General features: G+C 42.7%; 1 long non-coding RNA gene across 2 annotated transcripts; it reads left to right on the top strand.

Annotated features, from left to right (window-relative positions):
- Positions 1-7,740: 7,740 nt before the first annotated feature.
- LOC142301327 (uncharacterized) lies at positions 7,741-9,107 on the top strand. 2 transcript variants are annotated; one of them, XR_012752767.1, is made up of 4 exons: positions 7,741-7,815; positions 8,559-8,616; positions 8,845-8,936; positions 9,042-9,107. It is a non-coding gene; the product is annotated as an uncharacterized LOC142301327 (long non-coding RNA). The 2 variants fall into 2 exon arrangements; XR_012752766.1 differs by lacking the exon at positions 7,741-7,815 and adding an exon at positions 8,369-8,478.
- Positions 9,108-10,221: the final 1,114 nt, after the last annotated feature.

Genomic DNA, 10,221 nt, shown 5'->3' with positions numbered 1-10,221 from the left:
AGTTAGTTTAAAACTAGGGGCTAGAAATAGGGTTAGTCCAGCAGTTTAACTTATGTTAAGCCAGAATTGAAGGTTTGGGTTAAGCCAGAGGTGAGTCTTAGGGTTTGGGTCCTGGGTTAAGGCTAGGGTTTGGGTTAGACCATGGGTTATGAATAGAGTAAAAACAGGAGTTAGTTTAAAACTAGGGGCTAGAAATAGGGTTAGTCCAGCAGTTTAACCTAGGTTAAGACAGAAAATAAGGTTTAGATTAACCCAGAGGTTTGGATTAGGGTTGGGTCCTGGGTTAAGGCTAGGGTTAGGGTTAGACCATGGGTTAGGAATAGAGTTAAAACAAAAGTTAGGGTCAGACCAGGAGCTAGAAATAGGGTTAGTCCAGCAGTTAAAGTTAGGTTATCCCAGAAATTAAAGTTTAGGTTTGGGTTAGGCCAGAGGTGAGGATTTGGGTTGAATCCTGGGTTAAGGTTAGGGTTAGGGTTAGGCCATGGGTTAGAAATAAAGTAAAAACAGGTGTTAGTTTAAAAGTAGGGGCTAGAAATAGGGTTATTCCGCAGTTTAACCTAGGTAAAGCCAGAATATAAGGTTTAGATTAACCCAGAGGTGAGGATTAGGGTTGGGTCCTGGGTTAAAGGCTAGGGTTAGGGTTAAACCACGTGTTAGGAATAGAGTTAAAACAGGAGTTAGAGTGAAACCAGGAGCTAGAAATAGGTTTAGTCCAGCAGTTAAAGTTAGGTTATCCCAGTATTTAAGGTTTAGGTTAGGTCAAAGGTGTGGATTAGGGTTGGGTCCTGGGTTAAGGCTAGGGTTAGGGTTAGACTATGGGTTAGGAATAGAGTTAAAACAGGAGTTAGGGTCAGACCAGGAGCCAGAAATAGGGTTAGTCTAGCAGGTAAAGTTAGATTTTCCCAGTATTTAAGGTTTAGGTTAGGTCAGAGGTGTGTATTAGGGTTGGGTCCTGGGTTAAGGCTAGGGTTAGGGATAGACTATGGGTTAGGAATAGAGTTAAAACAGGAGTTAGGGTCAGACCAGGAGCTAGAAATAGGGTTAGTCCAGCATGTAAAGTTAGGTTATTCCAGTATTTAAGGTTTAGGTTAGGTCAGAGGTGTGGATTAGGGTTGGGTCCTGGGTTAAGGCTAGAGTTAGGGTTAGACTATGGGTTAGGAATGGAGTTAAAACAGGAGTTAGGGTCAGACCAGGAGCCAGAAATAGGGTTAGTCTAGCAGTTAAAGTTAGGTTATCCCAGAATTTAAGGTTTAGGTTTGGGTTAGAGCACAGGTGAGGATTAGGGTTGAGTCCTGGGTTTAGGTTAGGGTTAGGGTTAGACCATGGGTTAAGAATAGAGTTAAAATAAGAGTTAGGGTCAGACCAGGAGCTAGAAATAGGCTTAGTCCTGCATTTAAAGTTAGGTTATACCCGTATTTAAGGTTTAGGTTAAGTCAGAGGTGAGGATTAGGGTTGGGTCCTGGGTTAAGGCTAGGGTTAGGGTTAGACCATGGGTTAGGAATAGAGTAAAAACAGGAGTTAGTTTAAAACTAGGGGCTAGAAATAGGGTTAGTCCAGCAGTTTAACCTAGGTTAAGCCAGAATTTATTGTTTAGGTTAAGCCAGAGGTTAGGATTAGGGTTGAGCCCTGGGTTAAGGCTAGGGTTAGGGTTACACTTTGGGTTAGGAATAGAGTTAAAACAGGAGTTAGGGTCAGACCAGGAACTAGAAATAGGGTTAGTCCTGCAGTTAAAGTTATTTTATCCCAGTATTTAAGAATTAGGTTAAGTCAGAGGTGAGGATTAGGGTTGTGTCCTGGGTTAGGGCATGGGTTAGGGTTAGACCATGGGTTGGGAATAGAGTAAAAACAGGAGTTAGTTTAAAACTAGTGGATAGAAATAGGGTTAGTCCAGCAGTTTAACCTAGGTTAAGGCAGAATTTAATGTTTAGGTTAAACCAGAGGTTTGAATTAGGGTTGGGTCCTGGGTTAAGGCTAGGGTTGGGGTTAAACTATGGGTTAAGAAAAGAGTTAAAGCAGGAGTTAGGGTCAGACCAGAGGCTAGAAATAGGGTTAGTCCAGCAGTTAAAGTTAGGTTATCCCAGAATTTAAGGTTTAGGTTTGGGTTAGGCCAGAGGTGAGGATTAGGGATGAGTCCTGAGTTAAGGCTAGGGTTAGGGTTAGACCATGGGTTAGGAATAGAGGAAAAACAGGAGTTATTTAAAACTAGGGGCTAGAAATAGGGTTAGTCAAGCAGTTTAACTTATGTTAAGCCGGAATTGAAGGTTTGGGTGAAGACAGAGGTGAGGATTAGGGTTGGGTCCTGGGTTAAGGCTAGGGTTAGGGTTGGACCATGGGTTAGGAATAGAGTTAAAACAGGAGTTAGGGTCAGACAAGGAGCTAGAAACAGGGTTAGTCCAGCAGTTAAAGTTAGGTTAAGCAAGAATTTAAGGTTTAGGTTAAGCCATAGGTAAGGATTAGGGTTGGGTCTTGGGTTAAGGCTAGGGATAGGGTTATACCATGGGTTAGTAATAGAGTAAAAACAGGAGTTAGGGCCAGACCACGAGCTAGAAATAGGGTTAAACCAGCAGTTAAAGTTAGATTATCCCAGAATTGAAGGTTTAGGTTTGGGCTAGGCCAGAGGTGAGGTTTAGGGTTGAGTCCTGGATTAAGGTTAGGGTTAGGGTTAGACCAAGGGTTAGGAATAGAGTTAAAGCAGGAGTTAGGGTCAGACCAGGTGCTAGAAATAGGGTTAGTCCTGCAGTTAAAGTTAGGTTATCCCAGTATTTAAGGTTTAGGTTAAGTCAGAGGTGAGGATTAGGGTTGGGTCCTGGGTTAAGGCTAGGGTTAGGGTTGAACCATAAGTTAGGAATAGAGTAAAAACAGGAGTTAGGGTCAGACCACGAGCTAGAAATAGGGTTAGTCCAGCAGTTTAACCTAGGTTGAGCCAGAATTTATTGTTTAGGTTAAGCCAGAGGTTAGGATTAGGGTTGAGTCCTGGGTTAAGGCTAGGGTTAGGGTTACACTATGGTTTAGGAATAGAGTTAAAGCAGGAGTTAGAGTCAGACCAGGAGCTAGAAATAGGGTTAGTCTAGCAGTTAAAGTTAGGTTATCCCAGAATTTAAGGTTTAGGTTTGGGTTTGGCCAAAGGTGAGGATTAGGGATGAGTCCTGTGTTAAGGCTATGGTTAGGGTTCGACCATGAGTTAGGAATAGAGGAAACACAGGAGTTAGTTTAAAACTAGGGGCTAGAAATAGGGTTAGTCCAGCAGTTTAACCTATGTTAAGCCAGAATTGAAGGTTTGGGTTAAGCCAGAGGTGATTCTTAGGGTTGGGTCCTGGGTTAAGGCTAGGGTTTGGGTTAGACCATGGGTTATGAATAGAGTAAAAACAGGAGTTAGTTTAAAACTAGGGGCTAGAAATAGGGTTAGTCCAGCAGTTTAACCTAGGTTAAGACAGAAAATAAGGTTTAGATTAACCCAGAGGTTTGGATTAGGGTTGGGTCCTGGGTTAAGGCTAGGGTTAGGGTTAGACCATGGGTTAGTAATAGAGTTAAAACAAAAGTTAGGGTCAGACCAGGAGCTAGAAATATGGTTAGTCCAGCAGTTAAAGTTAGGTTATCCCAGAAATTAAAGTTTAGGTTTGGGTTAGGCCAGAGGTGAGGATAAGGGTTGAATCCTGGGTTAAGGTTAGGGTTAGGGTTAGGCCATGGGTTAGAAATAAAGTAAAAACAGGTGTTAGTTTAAAACTAGGGGCTAGAAAAAGGGTTAGTCCAGCAGTTAATCTTAGGTTAAGCCAGAATATAAGGTTTAGATTAACCCAGAGGTGAGGATTAGGGTTGGGTCCTGGGTTAAAGGCTAGGGTTAGGGTTAAACCACGTGTTAGGAATAGAGTTAAAACAGGAGTTAGGGTGAAACCAGGAGCTAGAAATAGGTTTAGTCCAGCAGTTAAAGTTAGGTTATCCCAGTATTTAAGGTTTAGGTTAGGTCAGATTTGTGGATTAGGGTTGGGTCCTGGGTTAAGGCTAGGGTTAGGGTTAGACTATGGGTTAGGAATAGAGTTAAAACAGGAGTTAGGGTCAGACCAGAAGCTAAAAATAGGTTTATTCCTGAAGTTAAAGTTAGGTTATCCCAGAATTTAAGGTTTAGGTTAGGTCAGAGGTGAGCATTAGGGTTGGGTCCTGGGTTAAGACGAGAGTTAGCGTTAGACCATGGGTTAGGAATAGAGTTAAAACAGATGTTAGGTTCAGACGAGATGATAGAAATAGGGTTAGTCCAGCAGTTAAAGTTAGGTTATCCCAGAATTTAAGGTTTAGGTTTGGGTTAGGCCAGAGGTGAGGATTAGGTTTGAGTCCTGGGTTAAGGTTAGGGTTAGGGTTAGACACTGGGTTAGGATTAGAGTTAAAACAGGAGTTAGGGTCAGACCAGGAGCTAGAAATAGGGTTAGTCCAGCAGTTAAAGTTAGGTTATCCCAGAATTTAAGGTTTAGGTTTTGGTTAGGCCAGAGGTGAGGATTAGGGTTGAGTCCTGGGTTAAGGTTAGGGTTAGGGTTAGACCATGGTTTAGGAATAGAGGAAAAACAGGAGTTGCTTTAAAACTAGGGGCTAGAAATACGGTTGGTCCAGCAGTTTAACCTAGGTTAAGCCAGAATTGAAGGTTTGGGTTAAGCCAGAAATGAGGATTAGGGTTGGGTCCTGGGTTAAGGCTAGGGTTAGGGTTAGGCCATGGGTTAGGAATAGAGTTAAAACAGGAGTTAGGGTCAGACCAGGAGCTAGAAATAGGGTTAGTCCAGCAGTTAAGGTTAGGTTATCCCAGAATTTAAAGTTTAGGTTTGGGTTAGGCCAGAGGTGAGTATTAGGGTTGAATCCTGGGTTAAGGTTAGGGTTAGGGTTAGACCATGGGTTATAAATAGAGTAAAAACAGGTGTTAGTTTAAAGCTAGGGGCTAGAAATACGGTTAGTCCAGCAGTTTAACCTAGGTTAAGCCAGAATATAAGGTTTAGATTAACCCAGAGGTGAGGATTAGGGTTGGGTCCTGGTTTAAAGGCTAGGGTTAGGGTTAGACCACGTGTTAGGAATAGAGTTAAAACAGGAGTTAGGGTGAAACCAGGAGCTAGAAATAGGTTTAGTCCAGCAGTTAAAGTTAGGTTATCCCAGTATTTAAGGTTTAGGTTAGGTCAGAGGTGTGGATTAGGGTTGGGTCCTGGGTTAATGCTAGGGTTAGGGTTAGACTATGGGTTAGGAATAGAGTTAAAACAGGAGTTAGGGTCAGACTAGGAGCTAGAAATAGGGTTAGTCCAGCAGTTAATCTTAGGTTAAGCCAGAATTTAAGGTTTAGGTTAAGCCAGAGGTTAGGATTAGGATTTGGTCCTGGGTTAAGGCTAGGGTTAGGGTTAGACCATGGGTTAGAATAGAGTTAAAACAGCAGTTAGAGTCAGAACACGAGCTAGAAATAGGGTTAGTCCAGCAGTTAAAGTTAGGTTATCCCAGAATATAAGGTTTAGGTTAAGTCAGCGGTGAGGATTAGGGTTGGGTCCTGGGTTAAGGCTAGGGTAAGGGTTAGACCATGGGTTAGGAATAGAGTTAAAACTGGAGTTAGGGTCAGACCAGGAGCTAGAAATAGGGTTACATTAGCAGTTAAAGTTAAGTTATCCCAGTATTTAAGGTTTAGGTTAAGTCAGTGGTGACAATTAGTGTTGAGTCCTGGGTTAAGGCTAGGGTTAGGGTTACACCATGGGTCAGGAATAGAGTTAAAGCAGGAGTTAGGGTCAGACCAGTGGCTTGAAATAGGGTGAGTCCAGCAGTTAAAGTTAGGTTATCCCAGAATTTAAGGTTTAGGTTATGGCAGAGGTGAGGATTTGGGTTGGGTCCTAAATTAAGGCTAGGGTTAAGGTTAGACCATGGTTTAGTAATAGATTTAAAACAGGAGTTAGGGTCAGACCACGAGCTAGAAATAGGGTTAGTCCTGCAGTTAAAGTTAGGTTATTCCAGAATTTAAGGTTTAGGTTTGGGTTAGGCCAGAGGTGAGGATTAAGTTTAAGTCCTGGGTTAAGGCTAGGGTTAGGGTAAGACGATGGGTTAGGATTAGAACTAAAACAGGAGTTAGGGTCAGACCAGTAGCTTGAAATAGGGTTAGTCCAGCAATTAATGTTAAGTTATCTCAGTATTTCAGGTTTAGGTTAAGCCAGAGATGAGGATTCGGGTTGGGTCCTGGGTTAAGGCTAGAGATAGGGTTAGACCATGGGTTAGTAATAGAGTTAAAACAGGAGTTAGGGTCAGACCACGAGCTAGAAATAGGGTTAGTGCAGCAGTTAAACTTAGGTTAAGCCAGAATTTAAGGTTTAGGTTAAGCCAGAGGTGAGGATTAGGATTTGGTCCTGGGTTAAGGCTAGGTTAAGGGTTAGACCATGGGTTAGAAATAGAGTAAAAACAGCAGTTAGGGACAGACCACGAGCTAGAAATAGGGTTAGTCCAGCAGTTAAAGTTAGGTTATCCCAGAATATAAGGTTTAGGTTAAGTCAGAGGTGAGGATTAGGGTTGGTCCTGGGTTAAGGCTAGAGTAAGGGTTAGACCATGGGTTAAGAATAGAGTTAAAACAGGAGTTAGAGTCATACCAGGAGCTAGAAATAGGGTTAGTCCAGCAGTTAATGTTAGGTTATCCCAGAATTTAAGGTTTAGGTTAAGTGAGTGGTGAGGATTAGGGTTGGGTCCTGGGTTAAGGCTAGGGTAAGGGTTAGACCATGGGTTAGGAATAGAGTTAAAACTGGAGTTAGGGTCAGACCAGGAGCTAGAAATAGGGTTACATTAGCAGTTAAAGTTAAGTTATCCCAGTATTTAAGGTTTAGGTTAAGTCAGTGGTGAGAATTAGTGTTGGGTCCTGGGTTAAGGCTAGGGTTAGGGTTACACCATGGGTCAGGAATAGAGTTAAAGCAGGAGTTAGGGTCAGGTCAGTGGCTTGAAATAGGGTGAGTCCAGCAGTTAAAGTTAGGTTATCCCAGAATTTAAGGTTTAGGTTATGGCAGAGGTGAGGATTTGGGTTGGGTCCGAAATTAAGGCTAGGGTTAGGGTTAGACCATGGGTTAGTAATAGAGTTAAAACAGCAGTTAGGGTCAGACCACAAACTAGAAATAGGGTTAGTCCAGCAGTTAAAGTTAGGTTATCCCAGTATTTAAAGTTTAGGTTAATTCAGAAGTGAGGATTAGGGTTGAGTCCTTGGTTCAGGATAGGGTTAGGGTTACACCATTGGTTAGGCATAGATTTAAAGCAGGAGTTAATTTCAGACCAGGGGCTATTAATAGCATTAGTCTAGCAGTTAAACTTAGGTTAATCTAGAATTTAAGGTTTAAGTTAAGGCAGAGGTGAGGATTAGGGTTGGTTCCTGGGTTATGGCTAGGGTTAGGGTTAGACCATGGGTTAGGAATAGAGTTAATCGCATCCAATTACTACGTGAGAGGGAATCATATTGGATTCATACCCTCCAAACCCTGGAAATTGCATCCAATTACTACGTGAGAGGGAATCTTATTGGATTCATACCCTCCAAACCCTGGAACCCCATGGCCTCAACCGAGAATATGAGGTTCATGTCTAGTTCTCTGACTATTTCCACGACTCATTATTACATATGTTGTGCTATGCGTGCATTTCTCCAAATTGCAACCTTTATAAGATTGATTACGCTGCAGTTGTATGTTTATTTTTCCCCTATCAATCATTTTTTACTATGTATTGATACTGACGCCTGTACTTGCTTCCTTTTCTCCTTCTAGGTATCCTAGTATCCTTTCTCCTTCACTCACGGGCCACTATAGCACTCTTCTGCACATTTGGGCCTCCTGACAGGTAACTATACTCCATCCAGTACACTGAGTGTATCCTTAGCCCTCCCAGTGGATACAGATCGCAGCCTCTAGCATGTTCACATTCACTCACTCCTGCTCAGTGCCTATGTTCCCCCTCCTGTATCTCTTACTCATACACCACTTATATTCCCATATCCATATTAGGCCCTCTATGTGCTCACACTATACCACTGCTGCCACATCCATACCATGCTTATTACACACTTACATTACTGACACATCCATGCCTCTAACAGACTTTAGGATTTTGCCTGTAGTTTCTTCCCTACATTATGCCCACACCTCTTTTTATGATGGACACATCCCTTATCCTATCATACTCAGCGCTCAGTGTCCTGACCCTGCCTATCGTTCATCCCACACTACTGACGTCATGCTCACACCCCTCGACATGACTGACATGTCTCTGTTCCTGTCAGACCCAGTGCTCATGTGCCCAGCCCCTCCCAACACCTGCCCAGCACTGCTGACATCCCGCACATGTGCAGTGGACACTTTCCCACCATGCATTGTGCCCCGTCCAAACCGGAAGTGACGCTCCACTCAGTGTTCTCCTTATAATGGTGCTCCCCAGCCCAGTACACCCACGCTGCCATCACCACTGCCACCGCTGTTCCAGCACTATATGGTCCTCTATGAGCAGGTAACCCAGTGCATCCTCCCCCTGTGGACCTCTCACTATCTCTGATTACCATTCTCTAATGCTTGTGACTTTCCTTCCAGGCGTCTTCTCCTCTCCTCCTCTGCCTCTGTGTTTAATCCTCACATCACCACCATTCTGGTATGTAGTTCTGCTACCTTGATTACAACTATCTCTTTCCATCTAAAATGGTCATGCATATATGTACTTAACTGATGTACTTGTGCTTTCTTCAATGAGGAATATAATGTTCCTATGTACCTATTACATGATTCTATTGCCATCTGTATCATCCAGCGGACAGTGTCCTGACTTCCTCATATTGCATTGTGGTGCTTCTTCTTATGCATATTATTTCTAAACTGCCAGATACCGCTTAATGCTGAATGTGACGCCCTCCACTTACCCTCTACCCTGACGGCTGTCCCTGTGACCCGTATACCTCTGCGTCTCTATTATAAGTATGTACATATCCTGTATATAGGTGTATAAATGTATATTTGTATATATTGCTGTCTGTCACACTTGTGTATATATATACTCACGGTGTACTTTTACCTCCACAGGCAACTACCTTGAGAAAGGTCTGATAAACCGAAACGTTGGTTTGTTGCTTTTGTGTCAGGGTTCACATTTTGCAATTTTTGTTGGTTGTGAATAAAAACACTTGCATTCACATTTTCCTCTCCTCTCTTATTGAGTGCTCGGGTTCCCCATTACTTGTTACTAATTTATTACCCCATAGCACCTATCTGTAGCAGTTGCAGCCGGACTTTTCTGTATTTAATTAGGAATAGAGTTAAAGCACAAGTTAGGGTCAGACCATTGGTCAGAAATAGGGTTAGTCCAGCAGTTAAAGTTAGGTTATCCCAGTATTTAAGGTTTAGGTAAAGTCAGAAGTGAAGATTAGGGTTGGGTCCTTGGTTAAGGCTAGGGTTAGGGTTAGACCATGGGTTAGAAATAGAGTAAAAACAGGAGTTAGTTTAAAACTAGGGGCTAGAAATAGGGTTGGTCCAGCAGTTTAACCTAGGTTAAGCCAGAATTTTTTGTTTAGGTTAAACCAGAGGTTAGGATTAGGGTTGAGTCCTGGATTAAGGCTAGGGTTAGGGTTACACTATGGGTTAGGAATAGAGTTAATGCAGGAGTTAGGGTCAGACCAGGAGCTAGAAATAGGGTTAGTCTAGCAGTTAAAGTTAGGTTATCCCAGAATTTAAGGTTTAGGTTTGGGTTAGGCCAAAGGTGAGAATTAGGGATGAGTCCTGCGTTAAGGCTATGGTTAGGGTTCGACCATGAGTTAGGAATAGAGGAAACACAGGAGTTAGATTAAAACTAGGGGCTAGAAATAGGGTTAGTCCAGCAGTTTAACCTAGGTTAAGCCAGAATTGAAGGTTTGGGTTAAGCCAGAGGTGAGGATTAGGGTTGGGTCCTGGGTTAAGGCTAGGGTTTGGGTTAGACCATGGGTTATGAATAGAGTAAAAACAGGAGTTAGTTTAAAACTAGGGGCTAGAAATAGGGTTAGTCCAGCAGTTTAACCTAGGTTAATACAGAATATAAGGTTTAGATTAACCCAGAGGTGTGGATTAGGGTTGGGTCCTGGGTTAAGGTTAGAATTAGGGTTAGACTATGGGTTAGGAATAGAGTTAAAACAGGAGTTAGGGTCAGACCAGAAGCTAAAAATAGGTTTAGTCCTGCAGTTAAAGTTAGGTTATCCCAGAATTTAAGGTTTAGGTTAGGTCAGAGGTGAGC

Source organism: Anomaloglossus baeobatrachus, chromosome 4, assembly GCF_048569485.1.
Source record: "Anomaloglossus baeobatrachus isolate aAnoBae1 chromosome 4, aAnoBae1.hap1, whole genome shotgun sequence".
Taxonomy (NCBI): Eukaryota; Metazoa; Chordata; class Amphibia; order Anura; family Aromobatidae; genus Anomaloglossus; species Anomaloglossus baeobatrachus.
This window is presented reverse-complemented; position numbering and strand designations above follow the sequence as displayed.